Source organism: Capra hircus, chromosome 21, assembly GCF_001704415.2.
Source record: "Capra hircus breed San Clemente chromosome 21, ASM170441v1, whole genome shotgun sequence".
NCBI classification, from domain to species: domain Eukaryota; kingdom Metazoa; phylum Chordata; class Mammalia; order Artiodactyla; family Bovidae; genus Capra; species Capra hircus.
In genome coordinates, this window is record NC_030828.1 from 46,065,484 (window position 1) to 46,072,758 (window position 7,275).

The window sequence follows — 7,275 nt, forward strand, 5'->3', positions numbered from 1 at the left end:
GGTTTAAATCCTTTCTTGTAAACTTCAGTTTTATGGTAACATGTAAATCAAATTTAAACTTCTGCCATTCATTTAATCTTGCCAATCCCTTATGAGCCTCTTGACCATTTATGCAACTTTGAACACATGTGCCCTCTTATTTTAGATTTTTTGATGCATTACAACCATGTAAAAGTACCCTAGTTTTCCCTTGCTAGAAAATAAAAATTGAATCTTCAGTTCAGTTGCTCAGTCGTGTTCAACTCTTTGTGACCCCATGGACTGCAGCACACCAGGCCTCCCTGTCCATCACCAACTCCCAAAGTTTACTCAAACTCATGTTCATTGAGTCGGTGATGCCATCCAACTATCTCATCCTCTGTTGTCCCCTTTGCTTCCTGTCTTCAATCTTTCCCAGCATCAGGGTCTTTTCCGGTGAGTCAGTTCTTCGCATCAGGTGGCCAAAGTATTGGAGGTTCAGCTTCAGCATCAGTCCTTCCAATGAATATTTAGGACTGATCTCCTTTAGGATGGACTAGTTGGATTTCCTTGCTGTCCAAGGGACCCTCAAGAGTCTTCTCTAACACTGCAGTTCAAAAGCATCAATTCTTCGGCAAGCAGCTTTCTTTATAGTCCAACTGTCACATCCATACATGACTGCTGGAAAAACCAAAGCTTTGACTAGATGGACCTTTGCTGGCAAAATATTGTCTCTGCTTTTTAATAAGCTGTCTAGGTTGGTCATAGCTTTTCTTCCAAGGTGCAAGCATCTTTTAATTTCATGGCTGCAGTCACTATCTGCAGTGATTTTGGAGCCCCAAAAAATCAAGTCCGCCACTGTTTCCACTGTTTCCCCATGTATTTGCCATGAAGTGATGGGACCAGATGCCATGATCTCAGTTTTCTGAATGTTGAGTTTTAAACCAACTTTTTCACTCTCCTGTTTCACTTTCCTCAAGAGGCTCTTTAGTTCTTCTTTGCTTTCTGCCATAAGGGTAGTGTCATCTGCATATATGAGGTTATTGATGGGGATCCCCGGCAATCTTGATTCCAGCTTGTGCTTCATCCAGTCCAGCATTTCTCAGGATGTACTCGGCATATAAGTTAAATAAGCAGGGTGACAATATACAATCCTGACATACTCCTTTCTTGTTTTGGAACCAGTCTATTGTGGCATATCCAGTTCTAACTGTTGCTTCTTGATCTGCATACTTCTAATTTCCATAACTGTTTAATTTTTTTCAAATATAACCATAATTAATAATCTTTTTACAATTGCTCAGGCTTCCCTGATAGCTCGGTTAGTAAAGAATCCACCTGCAATGCAGGAGACCCCGGCTGGTTGGGAAAATCCCCTGGAGAAGGGATAGGCTACCCACTCCAGTGTTCTTGGGCTTCCCTTTGGGCTCAGCTGGTAAAGAATCTGCCTGCAATTCGGGAGACCTGGGTTTGATCCCTAGGAGAAGATTCCCTGGAGAAGGGAAAGGCTACTCACTCCAGTATTCTGGCCTAGAGAATTCCATGGACTGTATAGTCCAAGGGGTCTCATAGACTGAGTGACTTTCGCTCTTACTATCACTTACAATTGCTTGGGGGCATGGTAGACTTTTGTTTCTAGCGATTAAATTTTTAAATTTCAGCATTACACATAGGATGAGATTGTTTCAGTTGACTTAGTTTCCCCATCTTTCTGAATATCATTTAGGATTCCTCTTTAAACATTTTTACATTCTTTCACCAATCCTTCAAATGGCGTATTACCTTAATTTTATATGACTAGCAATTAGTGTCTAAGATCCCTACATTTCATGTGAATTCAGTTACTCTGAATTCCTCTTCAGCAATTTCATACTTAAAGGAATGAATGTCAGATTTGGGGTACTAATCTCTAAGTTTTGGTTACTGGTTATTAATTATTCTTTCTTGAATATTTGATATATACTCTAAAAGGCTAAACCATTCTATAATCCTTAGCTTTTAACAATCCAATATTCCTTAAAATGCTTAAAATTCCTTAAAATTCCCTAGAAAATTAAAACCAATCAACTAAATCTTCATGAAAATCATCAAAAGCTTTTAAAATATTCTCTCCAATACAACTGGCTGTATAGTTTATAACAGAAAAATAACTTACTCTGTTGAACTGGTACATTGCTAAATGTAGCAATAACTCCAAAAACTGGACTTCAGCAAATTATTTTTATAAGTGACTCAGAACTAAAAATAATGAAAAAACAACAATAAAACAGCCTGGCCCTTGCCCTCATGGAGCTTACAACTGAGACAGGCATGAATCAAGAATCCTATTTCCCAGGTTAATGATATCAGGAAGGCATATCGTGGGGGACTGCCTCATTAGGGAGGCCAGGTCTGGAAGCAGAAAATTAACCAGGCAAAGCTGAGGGAAAGTGGCCTTCCAGGTAGACAGAAAAGTGTGTGCAAGGCCCACACCTACAGCATGGATCCAGAAGAGGCCCCTATGACTGTCGAATGAATGATCTGCTGTTTGAGACTTCAGATTTGATGAGCCCTCCCTCAGAGAATGATCCTCCTCGAAGCTAAGGGGTCCTTTGACCTGCCTCCAGCAGAGTGTCAGGGAGGCCTGCCCAGCTAAGATCAGCCAGGGCACAGGTGTGTGCCCTCTCACCCACACAGGGAGGGCTTCTGTGTCCCTCACCCCACCCTTGGTTCTGTCTCAGAGTTTCCCTAGAACAAGTTTTTCTTGTTGAAGAGCGAGAACCTTACTGGCAGTAGCTGAAGGCATTGTCAGCCGTCACCAATTCTCCAAAGACAAGCATTCCTAAAGACTGTTATTAATTAGCTTCATCCTAAATAACCTCACAGAACATCAGCTCCTGCAGCACTTGCCTGATTTTCAGGCTTATTTTCTTCTCTGATGAGGGACACGAGATTCCCTTCTGGGGGTGGTCTGAAATGCAGAGTGCAGGAACTCACCCCAAACCCACAGAATCAAAATTTTACAGGAAAAGGATCTGGGTCTTTTCATTTTAATAACCACACCCCCTCCAGGTGTTGGTTCAGCGGGTAAAAAATCTGCCTGTGATGCAGGAGACACAGAAGATGTGGGTTCAATCGCTGGCTCAGGAAGATACCCTGGAGAAGGAAATGGTACCCCACTCTAGTATTCTCGCCTGAAAAAAATCCCAGACAGAGGAGTCTGATGGGCTACAGCCCAAAGGGTCTCAAAGAGTCGGATACAACTGAGCAACTAAGCACACATACAGGTAATTTTACATCGTAAAATTTGAGAACCACTAGTATGAATTTCAATAAATAAAACTTGAAGAAAATATTGTGGCAGGGTTTACCAGATGGGTTTTTACCTGTTACTTTGAGTAATTGTTGGTTTTTCTCTTGCCTTCATGTTGGAAAATTTGGGTTGGGGAAAGGGCATTGCTGGTCTTTCTTAACACCAAGCCAAATGCTTCTCTGGGAGCTCTGTTCTGGGCTCCATGTATCAGCACCAATTTGCTTTGCACACACACTGGGGCTTAGGGCGTCTGGATCTCGGCATATCCCAGGCTGAGAGCCACAACTCCTAGGCGGGCCAGGGGAACATCTCTTTCACACCTGGGCCCACCTCCCTGCGTCAGCTATCTCCATGCTCAACTGTGGGACAGCACCTTCCCAGCAAGAGAAATGTCTGCGCCTTCACTCAGCATCCTTTCATTTCCTAACTGCCCCCTTGGACCACCCGCAGTGTATAGAAATTAGGTAGAAATGAGATTTCTAGGTAAGCTATTTTTGGTTGACATCCATAGCATTATTGCCCAGAGCCCCTAGAGTTTGGTTTGCTCTGGGTAAGCAGTTCCCATAAAGGTGTATAAACACCCACTGAGTTCAAGTGTTCCATGGGAAGTTCACTTAGGAGAGGAGTTTAAGAAAACTGTGAAGCTAGAGAAAAGGAAGAAGTATTAAGAGCTCAGATTATGGACTGAAACAGAACTTGGTTGTCCTCCTGCTCTTTCCCAGAACTGTAGTATATAACTGGGAAAGCCATCCAGCTGCTCAGCTTAGTTCCCTCTCAGTGACATGGGGGTAATAATAGCTTCTCCCTCATGTCATGTTGAGATGATCAAATGAGACAATGTTTATAAAGTCCTCAGGACATCTGGCACACAACCCTCAAACATTTTCAGTTAGCCTTCATAATTTTTAAAATAAACTGACTAGTCCTGCCTGATAACCTGAATGGCAAATAGACATTATAGAGTTTATCTTTAACCAAACAAGAGTACAAAGTGAGAAAGCCCATGATGTCACCTATATTACACACAACCTTCTTGCCTTAGAAAGAGGGGCACTTGTAGGAATCTGGTTATTTCTCAAGGAATGAGGCACAACAGAAGCACAAGGGACTTGCTGTGTGTGTACCTGAAAGTTTGGGGCTCTTTGTTTACAGCTTTTCGCCATCAAAATGGGCTTTCCTGGTGGCTCAGTTGATAAAGAATCCGCCTGCAATGCAGAGGACTACCTGCAATGGAGGGGACTGCCTGCAATGCAGGAGACCTGGGTTCTACCCCTGGGTCGGGAAGATCCCCTGGAGAAGGAAATGACAACCTACTCCAGTATTCATGCCTAGGAAATCCCATGAACAGAGGAGCCTGGCAGGTTACAGTCCATGGGGTTGCTCAAGAATCAGACACAACTTAGCAATTAAATCACCACCAATGATAGATCAATAACAAGGATCTTGCAGGTAAAATTTATTCACTCAAGAGGTATTTATTGTATACTCACAATGTGTAAGGCACTAAATTGGTTTAGACTGGATCCTCCCAAGATGTCTACAGTTACTCAGGGTGACGAAATATATAAAAACAACGGAGAGGCTGAAAGACAAGTTGCTTTCACAGTTCAGAAGAGGAACAGATTCCTTCTTAGTAGGACAACAGAAAGCTTCATGGAGGAGACAGCATTTAACCTAGGACTTGCACGAGGAAAAGGAATTAGACAACCGGATGTGGGAGTGAGGGGATCCCCAAAGAGAAGGCCCATTGAAGTCAGGAGGTATAGATAGAAGTCAGAACAGATACAGAAAACAGAGTCATCTATTAGTCTGAGTGAACTACAATGAGATACTTTTCACTGAAGTTTCCCAAGGAAACTCGAGGTGTTTACTTGGGAGTTCTCTAGGGAAACAAGAAAGCTTCTTTATTAAGGTAGACAGTTAAAACAGGAAGCATCCCCTACATATGTATTCTACTCAGTTTTTAAAAGAGGTTATCCCTTGGTAAGGACTTCCCTGGTGGCTCAGATGGTAAAGAATCTGCCTGCAATGCGGGAGACCTCGGCCCAATCCCTGGGTCAGGAAGATTCCCTGGAGCCCCGGAGAAGGGAGTGGCTGCCCACTCCAGCATTCTTGCCTGGAGAATCCCATGGACAGAGGAGCCAGGCAGACTATAGTCCATGGGGTCACAAAGAGTCAGACATAACTGAACGACTAAGCATGCACATGTCCCTTGGTAAATATTCCAGGTGAAAATATCGTCATTAGATTTTTACAGCGATGATATAAATCCTCCAATGATCCAGAGACTAACAGTTTAACATACAACAGATTTTCACCATTTGTGCCATCCTTTTTTTCTTTATTTGAATTAACTATAAAGCACCCCCCCCCCCCCCCGCCCCAGCATGTACCTCTCAGGATGTGGTGAAGATTTTGTTAGATGATCATGGCATGAACTATCTCATGAAAAGAATTATCCAGTAGCGCACTCATTTGTCCTGCAGCTCTGTCCTTTGTTTCAACAATATATGGACAGAACAGACCCCCGGGACACCCCTTGCTCCAGCCTCAGACCACCCTCCATCCTTTTCAACAGTTGCAACCTTCAGAATCAGCCAATCAACCATCTTTGGCCACTGGAACCAGCCAGTTCTCTGAGCTATGTTCCTTATTACCGATCACCATGAGCTTCCAGGTCGTCAGAATTATTCCACCGAGGTGGAGGCCACCGTCAATATACACGTACAGGCCTCCCATACCTACCTCTCTCCGGGCTTCTGTTTCCACCGGGAGGATGTGGTTCTGAGGGGCGTGGGACCACCTTTTCCGTGAACTGGGCGAGGAGAAGCGCCAGGGTGCCAAGCATCTCTTGAAAATGCGAAACCAGTACTGCTGCGAAGCAGTCTTCCAGGACGTGCAAAAGCCATCTCAAAATGACTGAGGTAAAACCCAGGACACTATGGAAGCCGCCATGCCCAGGCAGAAGGGCCTCGACCAGACCCTTTCAAATCTGCGTAGCCTAGGTTCAGCCCACCCGACCTCCACCTCCGATTTCCTGGAAAGCCGCTTCGTGGTAGAGCAGATGAAACGCATCAAGAAGATGGGAGACCACGTGACTAACCTCTATAGGCTGACTGGGCTGGTCAAGTATCTCTTTGAAAGTCTCAGCCTTAGCCAGGACTGGGAGCCTCCAAGCCCAGCTTCCTTCGGGGAGACCCTCTGATGTCAGGGCTTCTGCTTGAAGCCTCTCTGTGCAGCCAGGAGGCAGTCTTTTTAACCACCCTGGAGCTCTCTCCGAAGCCGTGGACCAAACTGAAACAAGCTTTTGCGGGGGGAGGGGGAAGAATTACCCAGGTGATCACCATGATTAGAACATTTGGAATTCCCAGGTGGCGCAGAGCTAAAGGATCTGCCTGCTGATGCGGGAGTCGCAGGAGATGCGAATTTGATCCCTGGGTCGGGAAAATCCCCTGGAGGAGGAAACGACAACCCACTCCAGTATTTTCGCCTGGAAAATCCCATGGACAGGGGAGCCCGGCAGGCTGCAGTTCACAGGGCTGGGAAGAGTCAGACATAATTTAGCGACTGATCACGCACACAGTATGAAAATGCAGTTGACATGTCTGTGTTCTAACATACTAATATATTACACTGTTATATTTATAACCCTTGCATATACCCCACAAAGACAGGAATGAAATTTTACCCTTAGTCCACTCCGCTACATTGTTCTTTAGGAAGTCCAGTAGAAACATTTCAGGAAGGAATAATACAAAAGAAAAATGTTAGAACTCAGTCTTTCATTTTATATATACAATTTTATTTTATTTTATTTTTATATATATATGCAATTTTAAAATAGATTAATTCTTGCAGTCAATTACCTGGGTCAACTATAAATCATCTTGAATGGTAAAGCTCTAATTGTGACTTGTTATTTGTTCCATTAGTTTAAAAAAAGAGTGAAAATAGAACAGAAATCAGGCACAATTCTTTCTGGGCAGCGGCTATGCAGTTTGTTAAAGTTCTTAAGCATGACCTTT

At 43.7% G+C, this 7,275-nt stretch overlaps 1 pseudogene; it reads left to right on the plus strand.

Moving 5' to 3' along the window:
- LOC102170556 lies at positions 5,894–6,455 on the plus strand (annotated as a pseudogene).